This window comes from Equus przewalskii, chromosome 10 (genome assembly GCF_037783145.1).
Source record: "Equus przewalskii isolate Varuska chromosome 10, EquPr2, whole genome shotgun sequence".
Taxonomy (NCBI): domain Eukaryota; kingdom Metazoa; phylum Chordata; class Mammalia; order Perissodactyla; family Equidae; genus Equus; species Equus przewalskii.
The window spans coordinates 57,734,163-57,752,123 of NC_091840.1; the positions used below are offsets into that span (position 1 = coordinate 57,734,163).

Sequence of the window (17,961 nt, forward strand, 5' to 3'; positions counted from 1 at the left end):
CCATGGGGCTGGCCCCCCTGGCTTCACTTTTAACAATAAGAAATGCCTACTGAGCACTCACTGTGTGTTACATGCTTTACATGTAACTCTCAGAGCAACCCTATTTCACAGATGAGGAAAATGAGGCTGGGCAAGGTTAGGCACCATGTCCAAGGCCTCATGGCTGAGAGGTGACAAAGCAAGGATTCAAGTCCAGAGCCACACTCTGTCCCACTAAGCTCCCCAAGGAGTGAGATCTTGCTTTTCTTGCTGTATCCCCAGCACCTAGCACAGCACAGAACCCAGTTGGCGCTCAAGAATGCTTTGAATGACTGGGTGGCTAATCATAATCACAATGCAGAGGGCATGACTGTGATGTTGTGAAAAAGTTGAAGAGTTAGTGGAGACCCTTAAGTCCTTCAGAGGTGTCACCATGTCAAGTGACAAGGACAACTGGGCAGACAGCCCTAATTGCAAATGTAGCTTATAAAAAATCATCAGGGACCGGCCCGGTGGTGCAGCGGTTAAGTGCACACGTTCCGCTTTGGTGGCCTGGGGTTCGCCGGTTCAGATCCCAGGTGTGGACATGACACCACTTGGCATGTGGTAGGCATCCCACATATAAAGTAGAGGAAGATGGGCACGGATGTTAGCTCAGGGCCAATCTTCCTCAAAAAAGAAAAAAAAGCTCCTCAGATCTTTAGACATCAGGGAAATGCAAATCCAAAACGACAACGAGATATCACTTCATGTCCACTAAGATGGTGATAATCAAAAAGACAGATAATAATAAATATTGGTAAGGATGTGGAGAAACTGGAACCCTCATAAACTGCTGGTAGATTGTAAAATGGCGCAGCCACTTTGGAAAACAGCCTGGCTGTTCCTCAAAAGATTAAACAGAGAGTTCCTACATGACCCAGCAATTACTCCTTAGGTATGTCCTCAAAAGAAACGGAAACATACGTCTACACAAACACATGTACACAAATGTTTACAGGAGCATTACTCATAATAGCCAAATGGAAAAAACCCAAAGGTCCATCAGCTGATGAATGGATAAATGTCTCTCTAAACAATGGAATATTATTAATTTTTAATATTATTAAAAAGGAACAAAGAACTGCCACATGCTACAATATGGATGAACCTTGAAAAAACTAGGCTAAGTGTAAGAAGCCAGTCACAAAAGACCTCATGTTGCATGATTCCATTTATACGAAATGTCCAGAATAGGTAAATCCATGAAGATAGAAAGGAGGTTAGCGGTTGCCTAGGGCAAAGGGATCTGGGGTGAAACGTGGAACTAAAGGGACTGAGCTTCTTTTTGGGGTGATGAAAATGTTCTAAATTTGATTGTGATGATGGTTACACAACTCTGTAAATATACTAAAGACCATTGAACTATGAACTTTAAATTGGTGAATTATGTCTTAAAAAAAAAAGTCCTCTGTGCAGAGAAGAATGTCTGTGTTTTTAGCAGGACATGCATCAAGCAGAGAAGCAAGGCTTCCTCAATCTCAATGCCATTGGAACCATATTTCAAGAAGCTCCATCCAGTCCAGTCTCCATGGAAGGAAACTCCCCCAAGCAGCCTTTACGCCATTCTTTCCTATGTGTTTCATTTCACATTTAGTAACTTTTTGTAAAGGCATGTTTCTTTTATTTGAATTTATTTTCAGAATCAACTTTAATAAAAACAAGAGAGAGGTCACAACAACATGAAGGAGAGGTATCCTTTGGAGAGGAGAACTGAGGGTCAAGGACGTGAGTGTAACTTCCTCTTCAATGCATATCCTTTGTGCTATTTGAATTTTTTACCATTGGCTTTAAAAAAACAAATATGGCATCCCTTGTCGAGTTAAAAAAAAAATCCCACTCAAATGTGCAAGAATGTCTAAAGCCTGTGGATAACCAATATAAATTCTAAAGAGAGGTGGGAGAGGAGGGGTTCAGAGCCCGGAAGGCGGGAATTGCTCTGGCTTTACAAGGAAGGAAGGGTGGGACTTGGGGAGATCCAGGCGGACACCTAAGGGCCTTGGCCTAGAGCCTTTGCTGCTTCTTGTACCAACTCCAAAACTTCGTCCAGAGCCAGGGCTGGGCCGTGTTTACTGGCCACATAGAGCCTCCCTGAGCAGCCTCGCGTCTGAGCCAGACGAGAAACAGAAATAAGCCAGCTTAGTAGGTTGGATAGGCTGGCTTCCTGGAACAAGGAAGACAGAGGCCAGAGATGAGCAGGTTCATAATGGGGAGGAAAAAAATGCTAGCTGAGGTGGCCCTGGTCTTCAGAGAGGCCAAGGATGCCTCCTAGAGGAGAAGGGGACCAAAGTCCTGCTGGTGTGGTCACGGCTTGCCTGGCGGGAGAATTCCCAAGCTCCTGGACAGTGAGCCGCCCCTTCCCCGACTGCCGCAGAGGCCACTGTGCAGCCAGGCCCGGATGTGCGGCCTCTTTCTCCCAGGACTCAAAATAGCCACAGCCAGGCCCCAGGCCAAATCTGGGAGCCCATCAAAGGCCCGGAGCCTCTGGGGAATTTCCCCAACTTCAGGCTGGAGCAGGGCCCGTTTCCAACAGCCCCTGCTACAGACTAATGGATACCTGATTTTACTACCGAAGAGACTAGGAGAGAGGGATGTTCTGTCATCTAGGAGACCAAAAAAGAGAAGAAAGGTGGGGGAGGCTGACTCGGGATAAAGATGAGTCGGAGAGAAGGAAGCGCTGATCACAGACACACTATCAGGACAGAGAAGAGCGACAGAGACTGAGGCCAAGAGCGACAGAGACTGGGCAGGCCACAACCAGCGACGGGGACCAGGAGAAAGACCAGACGCGGGCAGGGTCGGTCTGGGCCAAGGATGCATCAGACAGCCTGGACCGAGACAGGATGATCCGGGCTGCGCAGGAAGTCGAGCCAAAGAACCCCCGGTGGAGCACCGAGGTGTGAATGCGGACCGGACCAAGACATCCAGCTGGGGCCGCGGAACACTGCCGCCACGCCACGCCACGCCCCTCCGCCCCTCCCCTCCGCCCCCTCCGGACTACCTCCACGCCCTGCCTCGGGGCTGCTCCCACTGTGCCTTTCCTCAGCCCCTGCACCTCTCCTTGGGTCTCCCCGCTACCCGGCTCAGCCGCACCCCCAGCTACCCCACGGCCCCCGCGGATGCGCCTCAGCCACGCCCCCACGCCCGGTTCCGGGGTCCTCGCCCCTTCGCACCGCCCCCGGCCCCCGGCGAGGCCCCGCCCCTTCCCCACGTGAGCGTTTGGCCCGTGGGCGCACACGCTGTGTAGGGGCTGTGAAGGCCAAAGAGCCGCTGTCGCCGCTGGGGCTCCCGGATCAGGGTAGGAGGGCAGTGGGGCCTTTCCTGGGACTTGGGTGCCTTGCTCCTCCTGTCCCACTCCCCTCCACGAGTCACTCAGCAAAACAGTGAGGCTGTCGGGGTCTGTGGCCTCTACCTCCCTTCCAAGGGATGCACCGAAGGCGTGGAAGCACGAGTAGCGCCTCCCTCCGGATGGAGGGCGCTGGGACAAACCTGCAAGCGCGCCCTTCTGCCGTGAGCCAGGCACTTTATGAGCATTTAAAAAAAAAATCTTTACCTCCACCCTGGGAGGTAGATCCTGTTATTTCCACTTCACAGAAGGGGAAACTGAGTCAAAGAGATGAAGTAACTTGCTTGCTCTAGACTACAGCACAGTTCGCAAGTGATGGCAGTGGGATTTGAACCCAGGTAGTTAGCTCTCCTTTTCGTTCCCATCTCTTTTTTTTTTAAGAAGTCAGGTTTATTGTGCTATAATCTACACTCTTTAACATTTTAACTTACTTTGTAATTTTAAAGAATTTACACCCTTTTTAGCCGACAGTTCAAAGAATTTTGACGACTGTATCTAATCGTGTGACCACCACAGCTATCAAGATATAGAGCATTTTCATCACCCCAAAATGTGCTCTGGTGCCCCTTTGCCCTCCTCGCCCCCACTGCCAGCCTCTGCTGACCACTGGTGTGATTTCTGTCCTTGTAGATTTGCCATTTCCAGAATGTCACGTGAGTGGAATCACAATATGTACCCTCCCTGTGTGCCTGGCTTCCTCTGAGGTCCCACATCATCTTGTTCTTGCTGCAGTTCCCCTTGGCAGTGTCTGACCCCTCTCCCAGATCTCTAGACTTTGAGGAAAGTTTGTTCCCACCGCCTGGAGGTAGCACAGGCCTGGAAAGGGAAGGATGGGCTGGGTTTGTGTTTGGAAGGTGTCTCAGTCCCTCCTGGCTGTTCTAATAAAATACCACAGACTGGGTAGCTTATAAACAACAGAAATTTATTTCTCATAGTTCTGGAGGCTGGGAAGTCCAAAATCAAGGCACCAGCCTGGTTGCCTACTGGTGAGTGCCTTCTTGCTCATCTAGTGGAAGGGGCAAGAGATCTCTCTGGAGACTCCTTTATGAGGGCACTAATGTCTTCATAAGGGGTCTACCCTCATGACGTAGGCGCATCACAAAGGCCCCATCTCCTAATACCATCACACCAGGCATTAGAATTTCAACATATGAATTTGGGGGAACACAAACATTCGGACCATAGCAGAGGGGTTGACAAGTTGCCCGAAGAACCAGGGGCAGGAATTCAGAACAAGACTTTAAGAAATTTCAGAAAAGCCACCCACATTTAGACTTTACCCTGAAAGTAATGGAGAATGATTTAGATTTGAGTGTTAGACATTCCCTCAGAGCCCTAGGGTCTCTGGGGCCTGCCTCATTGCCACAAAAGGCTGTCTTGGAAGAGAAAAGTTGTTGGCTGGGTCCCTTCCGGACAGGGGTACCCAAGCTGAACTCTGGCTGAAGGTAGCCCTCAAGTGAGAGAGAGAATGGGAAAACTCATGCATCCAGAGTTTTGTTTGTTTCTCTGCATTGTATCCTTTTGCCCCAGTTCCACTTTTTCTGTTTGTTTTTATGGGTCTCTGTCTTTTATGGTAGAAGCTTTCCTCAAATGTCTGGTACCAAAAACCAGATGCATGGATGGGGCTTCACTGAGCATCCCCCAAGGGCGATGTCATGGTTCCCAAAGTTTAGTATGCAGGTGTCCACGTCGTTCCCCCTGGTCAGCGTGGTCTCATTCGTCCATGGGTCCTCAGGGCACTAAGGTCTCAGCTTCTCCACCAAGTTATTGGCACAAACACTGCTGCCTGTGCCTCTGCTTGGTCCCCTCTCCCACTCTCTTTGTTCTTGTGGGTTTACACCGTTTTTATTCTTTTATGATCATTTTAGGGGGGTTTGTGGAGGAAGCCATTTTTAAACTAGAAGCTCAACCGTAACTGAAATGTTTTGTTTCTTTTTTTAAACAATCTGGAGCCAAAAAAAAAAAAAAAAATGAAGAAGTTGAAGTTGAGACAATGTGCAGACCACCCTTTGGAGGTGTTTCATTACATTAGGGGCATGAACTGGAAGGAGATGTGGGGTCAAGGCAGGGGGGATTGTTTCTTTAAAGATCAGAGACATGAAATAAAAGATTCTGTTTGAATGCTGCTGGAATGATCCAGTAGTAGAGAGAGACTGATAATGCAGGGAAGGAAGCTACCTGCAAGAACAAAGTCCTTGAGAAGGTGAAATGATGGCCCAAGAGGAGGAGTTCATCTCTGTTCATGTAAGAAGGAAGAAAAGAAGGCAAGGCAGGTCCAAGCGTGGACAGATTTCAGGCCAAGGGTGGGAAAATCTGATAGCCTCTGTTTTCTCAAAGAAGTGTGAGGTTAAGGTCACCAGCTGAGAGTAAGGGGGAGGGTGTGGGAAAGTTGAAGAAAGAAAATAGATCATATCACCTCTTAGACAAATGGAGTGGAATTGCCGGGCAGTGTTCAGAACCCCTTTGAGTATTGCCATCACCAATTTAAAGTGAAACCAGTTAACTCGGTTGTGTGATTTTTCCCCCTCAGCACTTGGGTACAGGTAGGGAGAAGGCACGTGTTAGACTCATCCAGGCTTGGGTTTTTGCTAGGCAGCTAAGAAAGAGGAAGAGGGGTGTTTCCAAGGGAGGGAGTATACTGAGAAATCAAACCATCTCTTCCCTCCTCCACGCTGAGGTGCCGTCCCAGAAGTTGGGGATGATCATCAGCTCCCAGGGCCCTGTACACTCCAGGTTAAAGGGGTTCCCAACCTCTCTTGTAAATAAGACAAGTGCCAGTGCACAACACTGCCTGAGCCTGAGAAACGCAGGGAAAGTCTCAGGAAAGGAAAAAGACAGACAGTACTTTCCAAAGGCTGAAGTGGGACATTTTAACCTTGAACTCAGAGAGCCCACCCTGCCAAACGAAGGGGCTCTGCTGCCAACAGATGGGTGGGTGGGGGTGGGCTGGGGCTCTGAATTCCTTTCTGTACCTCTAACCTACAGATGTGCAAAGATGTACAGAGTAGTCTATATCCACCTCTGAACCCACCTGGGTAAAAATTATTTTTAATTCTGACTTTAATTACTGGTTTTATGGATGTATTTCCTCTTTTTCTTTGGTCTTAGCTATTTTTAACACAATAATAAATTTTATAAGTTTTTTATTACCTTTATACATGATCACCTTTTCATCTGTCTCTTGCAGTATCTCCTGAATTTTCTCTTTTTGTTTTATATACTTTGTCCAAAACTTTTTCATGTGGGTCTTTTCGCAGCAAGCTTTCTGAGACCTTGTCTATCCGAGAATACTTTTATCATGCCCTCACATTTAAATGATAGTCTGGCTGCACGTAAAATTCTAAGTTCTAAGATCTTTTCCTTCATTATTTTGAAACACTGCTCCATTGACTTCTTGCATCTAGTATTCCTGTTGAAAAATCTAATATTGATAAGCTTCTTGGGGCCGGCCCAGGGGCGCAGCGGTTAACTGCATACATTCCGCTTTGGTGGCCTGGGATTCGCCAGTTCGGATCCCGGGTGCGGACATGGCACCACTTGGCAAGCCATGCTGTGGCAGGCGTCCCAGGTATAAAATAGAGGAAGATGGGCACAGATGTTAGCTCAGGGCCAGTCTTCCTCAAAAAAAAAAAAAAGAAAGAAAGAAAGAAAGAAAGAAAGAAGGAAAAGAAAAACACAGGCAGTTACTCCTCACCCCATGAAACAACTCCTCAAGTCATGTTTTCATGATTTGCTCTCTAGAGAGGAGCTTTAGGAGTACTCACTCCTAAAAATGTCACTCCTCAATCTGGCTGTTTGGAGGGGGTGATGAGAAGGCAACTGCTGGAAGTCAGTTAGGCCCCACCTGTTTTTCTCAGTGCCTCCCAAACACAAAAGGTCTGGGCGGCCCTGATTTGACTCCAAGGGCACACAGAGCAGAGATCTGAGTCACTGCAGAGGTGGAGGCGGCAGGTACTTTGTGTTCCAAGGCAGTCAAGAGGGAGAAACAAGAGCAGAACTCCACTCCTCCATTCTATTCCCAATTCAAAACAGCACACCCCTCCCCATCACCCCGAGATTTTACACACCTTTCCCTCTCCTGGGGAGGGGCCAGCACTTGTGTTTGATTCTGACCCATCAATGTATTTATCATCCCATACTACAAGTGTCTGTTTACTAGCCTGTTTCCGTTCAGTGACTGAGCTTGTTTGTCTGGGTAGCTTTAGGACTTTGCACAGGGTAAGAAAGACCAATTTATTTCCACAAATATGAGGATTAGAGTAAGGCTTAGAACAACATACTCATTTCCTCAGGAGATGTTTTGGGCCCAAATTCACACAAAGCTGTTTGGGCCCCCCCTTTCCAGAATGGAAGGGGTGCTATTTGCCTGTTTCTGGGCGTACCCCACAGAAAGTCTGTGTCTCTACCTTCTCCCCGTTATATTCCGTGGTTTGGAGTCAGCCAAGAGCCTGTGCAGATGATATATTTACTCTGTGGTACGTCTTTAGGCACAGCCCCCTTATTTCATTATAAATTTTCATGTTAGCAAAACCATTTGAGGCCCTGCTTGTCTGAGCCCACGGGGCAGAGCTTGGAGCCATGCTATGCTGCTCTGGCCTCAGGTCCAAACAGAGCCGAAAGTGAAAGTGAATTATTTTAGGTCGGTGAAGTCAGTCTGCAGGGGAGCAGCCACTTAGAGGAAATTATCAACACATTACTGGAAACCTTTAAGCAGCTTCAACCTGCATTTTTGTGGTTTTGCAGAAAAGAGGAGAAGAGACAGCAGAGATGGCAACAGCTCTGGGAAGGCCGAGGCCCAGACAAGAGAAGATGAAACACGAGCTTGCACACTCTACAAACTCTTCCAGCCCCACCTTGCACCCCTTCAACCTCTGTCTTCTTGTCTCTGGAGGTCTCTTTTTCTGAGCTCCTCTGGTCATGCCCTTGGGCAGCTCAGCGCCTTCTCCCTTCTTAAGGTTATGGCTGGTATTGGGGCGGCAGCCATGTTGTTCTAGTAAACCTTGGCGAGCTGCTTCCAGAAAAAGCTCAGGGGAGGAAGCAGAGGATAGGTTTATCTAAAAGGCCATCAGAGCTTCTGCCCTGAAGTATTGGCTGCAAAAACAGAGCAAGCCACTTCAACTTCTAAAGGAGATTATGCTCAGGCCTGATGCTCAGAAAAACAGCTTTCATGGGGGTTAGAGGCAATGGGAGTCTGCTTTGCAGGGAGCCAAGGGGAAACAGGAGGTGTTGGAGGCTGCCAGCTAATCTGTAAGGTGGGAGGTGGTAGCCTTGGTCTGTTGAAAAGTCTCTGGGCATGGTGGGGAGATGGTATTCTCCCTTGAAAGTGAGGCCTTCTTTGGATAAGCCTGAAAGGCCTTTTTCTCCCCCAAGTGCTGAAGCATCCCCTTGCTGGATACAGCAGTCAGTATTTTCCACTCTGACTCCAGGTGAGCAGAGTGGGAGCATTACCTCCCATTCCAAAATTGGGAGCATTACCTCCATTCCTCAAGGCCAGTGTTTGGGAGGCCTGGGCTACATACTGAAGGAGTCGAGGGGCCAGGCAGCTCTGCCTACTGTTCCCACCAGAGCCATGGTCCCAGAACTTACCCTACCCCCTCGAGCAGCAAGGTCACATCCATCCTCACAGCAGGCTCCAGAGCAAGGCAGATGGATGCCTGGCTCTGCTAAGCTTCACCTTTCTTCAGGCTTCTTTTGATGCCAGCTGTTGACCTGGAGTCTAGAGCCCTGCTCCAGTGCCAGGAGCAGGAGGGAAGAATGCAGCTCCAGGATGACTCAAGGAGCTGGTAAACAACACCTAAGCCTAAGCGTACAAACATACGCCCCACCCTTGTGGATGGAAAACCGTGTGAAAAGATGGGATTGTGTCTTTAGGATCATGGCAAACTGCCTTAAATACCTCATAATTGTGGGGAAATTCCTGAAATTCTAAAATTCAACCACTAAACAAAATTGCAATATCTACAGCCAAGAGTAAAGGTACTTAACAGATAATGAGCTCTAAAAAACCAATAAGACAACTAAACAAAATTTTTAAATTTTAAATAAAATTGAGGATACGAACAAAGAGGCTCAGAGAAGAAAAAAAAAGGTGCTAAACCTCATTCATCAAATAAATGTGAAATTTTAATTATTTATTTATTTGAATATATAATATCTGCCCACTGTGAAAATTCAAGCAGTTCAAAAGATATTATATAGTGAAAAGGATGTATCCTCTCCTACCTCCTTTCTCGGAACCAACCATTGTTAGCAATTTCTTATGTATTCTTCTAGAATTATCCTATGTGTATACAAAATCATTGAAGTATAAATATCCCTCTGTTCAAACAAGTGCTAACACATATACTCACTGCTTTTACATTTAGGTTATTTTGAGTGTATTGCTATTATTAACAATATAGCAGTGAAACCATCTGTTCATGCTTCTTTGTGCATTCACCTCTGTAGGAATATCTGAAAAAGTCCTGGAAGTGAAATTGCTGGGTCAAAGGGTAGGTGCATTTAAAATGTTCATAGCTACTTACCCAGTTGCCTGCCAAAGAGATTTTACCAGTTTGTGCTGACCAACAATGCATGAGGATGTATTTCTCCACTCCACTGGAAATACTGTATTAACAGTCTTGTTTTCATCTTCGTCAATCTGAAAGATTAAAAAAATGCTATTTCCTACATTTAATGGTCATTTTTTTCTTACTATAAGTAAAACTGCACATCTTTTCATGTGTTTAAGAACTATTTTTAAAAAATTGTCTGTGAATTGTCTGCTCCTATCCTTTGCCCATTTTTCTATTGGATTACTAATCTGTTTCTTATGTGATTGTAGAAACTTCTTTTGTATTAAAAAGATTAGCCCTTTATATGTGTTGTAAATATTTTTTCCTAGTTTGTTATTCACCTTTTGACAAAAATGTGAGGAGATGAATTTATAAAGGTGTTGGTCATGGATTTGTTTACCCAGTGTACCATTAATAATATGGATTAAATAAATTATATACAATAGAATGCTACGTAGCTACTTAAATGAAGATTTATATTTATTAACATAAAATAATATCTATGCTTAGTATGTAGAAAAAGCAGGATATAAAACAGAACATTATATGATCCCCCTTTTAAAAAAATCTGTTATCAATAGTTACCTCTAGTTGGTAGAAATTTGGGTAATTTATTCAGGTTACTTACTTTCTCCTTTTTGCCATTCTAGATTATCTGAATTTTTTTATGACGAACATACGTTGTGTTGTTCCTTTAACAAAATGAAAAATATGAATCAAGCCATTTCAATTTGAGAAAAAGAAAAGTAAAAACTCAAACCCAAAACATCAATAAGTACACGGCAAATTTACCAGTTTCATTAACAAAGGACTGAAATTTTCCCCTAAAATGTTGATATTAACTCCTACAGCATTATATTGGTCAGAGCACCCTCACATGTCCTCAATGTTTGTAATATCATAAGTATTTCAAAGTCACGCTATTTTTAAACATTTATTTAACTTATAAAGAAGCATAGGGCTATCATGTAAGTGATAGGAAACAATTATGACTGTGTTTGGTATGCTTCACAAAGTATAGTTATGTGATATAAAAGGAGTTTGTCAAAGTCACTATTGACACGGGAGTTAACATAGGCATTCTATTAATCTGGTTTGTTGATCCCTGGTGGGTAAAGAATAGCTATTATGATCTGGGAGTCATGGGGGTGGCAGTTTCCTCTTCCTGGAACATTCTACCCCCTGGATACATTTACCCTTTAAAACAAAAATGTATGTTATAAATAGCCATCAACAAGACTTACACCTTCATTTATGTCTTTGGCCCAAAAGTCGTAAAGAAAAAGACTGCCAGATTCTTTTTCAGATTCAATATTTCTTTACAAAAGACATCATAAACAAAAAGTAAAATAATAGTCTGACTCTATTGCCATAATTATAACAAATTATTACTTTTTAGAATATATAAAGAGGTCCTATAAATTAATAAATATGGGCAAGGATGTGGACAGGTAATTCACAGTACAAATTAATGTCAAAAGATATAATCTCACAAGTTTAATCAGAGAGATGTAAATTAAAATAAAGTATAATTTTTGCCTTCAAATTATTTAAAATTGAAATGATTGGTAATGTATATTAATGAGGGATTGGAGGAGGGCTAGGTACTCTTACGCAGTATGGGTGGGAATTTATATTGGTATATATTTTTAAAAATTACTGTGGTAAAATATACATAACATAAAATTTACCATTTTAACCATTTTTAAGTATACAGTTCAGTGGAATTAAGTATATTCACATTGTTATGCAACCATCACCACTATAATCACCAGAACTTTTTCACGTCTCAAACTAAAACTCTGTACACATTAAACACTAACTTCCCATCCTCACTCTCCACAGCCCTTGGCCATCACCATTCTACTCTCAGTCCCTATGAATTTGAGTACTCTAGGTACCTCCTATAAGGGGAATCACACAGTATTTGTCTTTTTGTGGCTGGCTTATTTCACTTAGCATGATATCTCCAAGGTTCATCCATGTTGTAGCATGTGTCAGAATTTCCTTCCTTTTTAACGTTGAATAAGATTCCATTGTGTGTGGTACAATTTTTTCAAAGAGCAATTTTGTAGTAATCACAAATTTTAAAATGTCATATTCTTTGATACAGCAATTCCACGTCTAGGTATATCACAAGATATGATGAGGTAAGTTCTTCATTTCCTCCAGATCCTTGCTGAAATGTCATCTTCTACCTGAGGTCTTCCCTAACCAACCTGTGTCCTTTATTCTGCTTTATTTTTTCACTATAGCACTTTTCATTATATAAAATATATACTTACCTATTTGTCTGTCTCCTCTCCACTTTAATATAAGTTCCACTAGGGCAGGGACTTGGTCAGTTTTGTTCATCACTGCATTTCCAATGCTGGAAACACAGAAGACATTTAATAAATATTTGTTGAATGAATAAACAGATGGAAAAATATTCTCATTCAGTGGTTTCCTTTGGGGGTGTGAGGCTAAGTGAGAGGGGATTTTTCACTCTTTACTGGATACTCCTATATATCATTAGATGTATTTTATCAAGAGCTTGTATCACATTTGTATTTTATAAAATCAATCAGATAATTTTTTAAAATCACATGTCCAAATTGACTATTATTTTGTCTGTTAACACCTGCTTGAAGACAAGCCATAGCAAGTACCAACTGATTAAGAACAACTTATGGAAGAAAAATTTAACCTGAAAAACGTTTCACCCACTTCCCTGTGAATTGGGAAAATATTTATGTTTATACTGTTCCATTTTATACTTGTGTTCTATTTCAGCAGTAGAATACCCGGGCCCAGTTTTTGGCCTACCTCCAGTCTATGGCAGCACGTTTCTGTCCTTAAAGAGGCCTGGAACCAAGTGCAATGAGCAGTGCTAGATAATGAGAGAGGGGAGAGGTCATAGCTTCAAGAGTGTTTCTCAAAGTTTGAGGGACGTTCACCGATCGAAAAAGAAAATGAAATAAAAAGTGAAATTGGAAATTAGAAAACACTGGGTTAAACAAAATTAAGCCAGTTCCTTTAAGGCTGAACTTCTCGGAGCCTTTAATATGCTATTGCACACAGCACAACTGCAGGAGGGAGACAGACAATTTTCTGAGCTCTTATGACCCACAGCATCTTTTTCACATTGGTTGTAATGTTTGGAGGACAAAGTTTGGGAAACAGTGATATCAGAAATTTCTGAAGGTAGATGTGTTCAGTAAGAGGAGTCCTGGTAGGTGTTGCGTGGTCAGAGGAGTGGGTGCTAGAATAAATCAGAGGGGTTGGCTGAGACCTACTAGCTGGAGAGTGAACTTCACCACTCAACTTCTGATGACCAAAAAAAAAAAAAAAAAAAAGATGGGAGGATAAGGCTGGTAATGAGGTCAAGAAAGTGTGAAAAAAGTGAAAATCCCAAAGCTCATTTCCCTGTTAATATTGTTTCACCAAGTGCAAGATCCTTTCCCAGAAATCAACATTTGTCTAAAACTTCCATTTAGAGTCAGCTGGGCCTGATCAAAAGGGAGCCATGGCTTGCCCCTTCAGACTATTTGAGGAATAAGCGGAGTATAACTACAATGAACTGCATTGAGGTTCAGAAAGTATCATGAGATGTAGTTTCTAGAGGCCCTGGGGGATCCACAGAGAATGAACCAGAGACTTATGCAAAATAAGTCTACCAAATTTGGGAGCACAGTCTGACTTCAGGGTAGAATTACATTGCTGGCTCTTGGACGGGGGACGCTTGTTGTGAACAATGCTGATGCTATGTCATCAAGAACTTCAGCCCTCCTGGAAGCCTAGGGGGCACAGATTTGAAACCATCTAGAAAGGAGTTGGAATACGTCTCCCTTCTCAACCACCCCTTTACTCTCCTGAAACAACCAATGTTAAACAAGGGCCCATCCTTCTTGGTGCTTACGCACACATACACATTTTTTCTGTAGCATTTTTCACTGTCTTATTAAATATTGTTCCATGCAAGTTCCTATCTCTTTCATTCTGTTTTAACTATTGTATTATCATAATTCAACCACTCTCCCTGGATGGGCAATTAGGTCATTTGCAATTTTATTACAATAAATAGTATTGTAAGCATGTTTTTGCCTTTTTTTTTAAGCACTTCACATGTAATCCTCATAACTACTCTGAGATAGGTATAATTAACCCCAATTTTATAGATGAGGAATCTGAGGTGCTGATAGGATAAATTAGTTGCCCCAGGTTACAAGCCAGTAAGTGGTGGAGCCAGATTTGAACTCAAGCAGTCTTGTCTCCAGAGCCACACTCTGAATCATATTAGACTGCAACATTTTCATACAGAAGGCATATAACCCTTTAAATTGAATAGACTTAATTTTATGTAAAATCCACTGTGTTCTCATTTTTTTCATTTCAGTAAAACTGGAGAAAACTTTATCTTGGAGTGGCATTAAGCTATAGACCAGCACCTGGGACTTACTGCTTTCAGTGTAACAAGCAAGTATTCTTTTAACACCTCTTTGCACACAAGTCCGAGCATTCTTTCAGGAAAGATCACAAATAGATTAACACAAACCCTTCTTTCATCAAATTCCTAAGTTGAAGGGAAACAATGAAGATTACAATTGGGGATGGTTAAGCGGCAGCTTGTTCCAAAAACTCTGGGATCTCAAGGCACACAATGATGTGTAATACAAGTAGTTCTGATAAACACATGGAATTTGCTTTTTGGAGATAGCACAGGTCCAAAATAAAACGAATTTAAAATAAATTTCTGGAAGATTGACCCATGTACACTTTGGACACCAGCCTATTAAGTCACAAAGGTCCCATAAGCAACCCTCTGTGTCATTGTTTCTGAGGTTTATAATGGGTGGGGAGGTCCAGGGAGACAGTTCCTTAAAGGAAGGGCAGGTGAGGTACTCGCACCACGGGCCATAAGAGTTTGTGCGTTTCTTCCTTCCTATGGGCTCTTCAGCACCTGGACCAACACTGCAGTTGACAACTATACTCCTAGCAGTTAGAGGAGAAGCTAACTGGACAATGAACATTAAGTGGAATAGTGGATAGGACTGAGATCTATCTCGGATTCAGATACATGAACAAATCTTTTCAACTCTTCCATCCCTTTCTAGGTCATCCCAAAGCAAAGGTCTACTCCTACTCACATTTCCCCATGGCATTGTTGACCCCTCACCAGCAGTCATGAGAAGTGAGCAGGAACCATAAAGGACTGTTTTACTCAGTGTAGAGTAAGGTTTAAAGGCAAGAGTGATAAACTCACTTCCAAAAATCAGTTGATAGCACAGGTTGTTGAAGACACATTTAGAGAGCATTTTGCTTGCTCGAATTTCAAGTTCTGTGCAGAGTGGAGATTCATGAATATCTTAGGGGATCCCTATAGAAGAGATTCCCAGGGAGAATTAGAGACAGCAATAGCTGCAACCTTTCCTTGCCAAGGGTTTCACCAGACTAGAGACTCGTGAGCCTGTTACGCCAGACAGTGGAGATTTGGGAGAAATGACAATTTTTCAAGTCCTACTGCCCAAACCACCGCTAGTCTTTACTTAGCTCTTCAGTGATGTGCCTTTTTTTTTTTTTTTTTAAAGATTGGCACCTGAGCTAGCAGCTGTTGTCAATCTTTTTCCTCTCTGCTTTTTCTCCCCAAATCCCTCCAGTGCATAGTTGTATATATTTTAGTTGTGGGTCCTTCTAGTTGTGGCATGTGGGACTCGACCTCAGCATGGCCTGATGAGCGGTGCCATGTCCGCGCCCAGGAAGCTGAGCTTGTGAACTTAGCCACAGGGCAGACCCCAAGTGATATGCTCTTATTCTCCAGGTTTATAAATCAAGACTTTTATTAAGTGTAAAGTACAGAAAAGAAGAATCTTCAAAACCCAGCTTTACTAGCAAGAAAATCTTTTTAATTATTTTACTTAATAATCAGCAAAAAGCCTGCTTCTACTTAAAAGCACTGGTTTGAGGACATCCTGAAGGGGAAGGAACATAGAACTTCATGGATTTTATAAGCTGTTCAAGTCAAAGTTGACAGAACACTTACAGTCCTTCTTTTGCCCCTAATGAGAACTAGGTCTTGAGCAAATCAACTCTAAAACGGTGCGACTGGAGAGGATGTCACCCTCCAATCTAACAGTGAAATGTGTTCCCTTAAGTCTAAGGATGGCTTGATTTTGCACTACCACCTCCAAGGGTTTAATATAAGTAGTTACCCTCTCTGGCCCATTTTATTACCACTCCAAGGAACTGAAGCATTAACTCACTAAACAATCCGAAAATTAAGTGCTATCTCCAGGGTCTAACTTACCAAGAAAACCAGAGTTAAGTACTCCAGTTTAATATTTTATGCTCAATTTTAATTGAGCGTATTTCTAGGACAGACACCTAAGAAACTGTTAAGGCAGAGCTCCTGAAATCATATACCACGCCATTCTCAAGCACACCCAGAGCATCAAAAGCTATTTCTAGACATGATGGTTTGCTTTCTACATTCTTAAAATGCACCTCTGGGTGATTAAGATGTTCTTACCCCTAAAGCCGCACTTGTGATCAGACCAGTTTTAGTATCAGAGAAGTTATCTCCCTTCTGTGTGTTTTGTTGTTGTTAATAACAGTTTTATTAAGATATAATTCACATACCATACAATTCACCCAAGGCGTGCAATGCGTTTTAGTACATTCACAGAGTTGTGCAACCATGACCACTATCTAATTCCAGAACATTTTCATCACCCCAAGCAGAAACCCTCTACCCATTAATAGTTAGTCCCCAATTCCACCCCCACCTCCCAGCCCGTGGCAACCACTAGGTTTGCTTTCTGTCTCTATGGATTTGCCTGTTCTGGACATTTCATACAAACAGAACACTACTCAGCAATAAAAAGCAATAAACTCTCATACACTCAACAACTTGAAGCTCTACAGAATTATGCTGAGTGGAAAAAGCCAATGGCAGGTTACGCACTCCGATGATTCCATTTATGTAAAATTCTTGAAAGGTCAGAATTATAAAAATGGAGAACCTATTTGTGATTTCCAAATGTTGAGGACAAGGGGAGGGGGGATGGGCAGTGGACGTGGCTAGAAAAGGGCAACATGAGGGACCGTTTGGTGATGGAAATGTTCTGTATCTTGAGGCATCAAAAGCAATGGTGATATTGTACTATAATTGACTAACATGTTACTACTTCCGCAGCATGCTTTTTGAGAAAACCAGGAGAGCTTTTAACTTCTCCCCCTTACATGCACTCCCCCACACACCATTCCTCTTAATCCCAAAGTGAGAACCACTAGTACTTACTCAAGTTACGCTGCAGGAAACAGAGTGGGGAAGAGAATGAGAATTCAACGCACTGTAAGAATAAATGGTACCTTGTGTCCCCATTCTTACTCAAATTTTTTCTTAGTGTTGGAAACACACTGTCTAGTGTTTACTGGTATGGCAGCATAAGAATTGCTTGGTTTATGTCAGGCTTGACCAAAAATTACAGCAAATTTCAAATTAGAGAATTTCATCCGCTGTGGCAATCTTAGCCTTTTCCTTAGATTAACGTAAAGCTGTTAGTCATTAAGAACCAACTGTTAGGAATCACCCTCATTTGCTGCCTAACACACAAGTCAGCAAAGGGCCTTATACCAGAACACCCTTTTAACTTCTTTCAGGCAATCCTTCTCCCCAGCCAGCCTTCTTTCAAACTTGACCTGGGCTCCACTTGATTCTTGGCTGAGTTCACACAGAGTAGACAATATTACGGGTTTATTTCACTACTTAACATTAAACATTCGCTAGAAAGGAAAGCACAACAGATAATCAACCAATGACTACAATACCTAAAAGTACTTAGAATTCAGCACTTAACCAAAATCTCATTTGGTTTACCCAACTATTTGAGGTGAAGGCAGGCCAGTTTGTTTTCTCTCCATATACTTCCCTATTGAATTAGTTGCTTACACTTCTGCAATGGCGTGCATTATACCAGAATCCTAACTTGTAAATGACCTTGAACAAAGGACAAAGTTTCTACAACTTGGCACATCAAATGTTTACCGAAGGCAAGTAACCTA

General features: G+C 43.0%; 1 long non-coding RNA gene across 1 annotated transcript; it reads right to left on the minus strand.

Annotated features, from left to right (window-relative positions):
• Window positions 1-9,469: 9,469 nt before the first annotated feature.
• Window positions 9,470-13,256, minus strand: LOC103540159 (uncharacterized). Its single transcript, XR_542210.2, has 4 exons — window positions 12,727-13,256; window positions 12,204-12,289; window positions 10,547-10,610; window positions 9,470-10,004 (listed from the first exon to the last, which is right to left on the minus strand). It is a non-coding gene; the product is annotated as an uncharacterized lncRNA (long non-coding RNA).
• Between the last annotated feature and the right edge of the window lie 4,705 nt (window positions 13,257-17,961).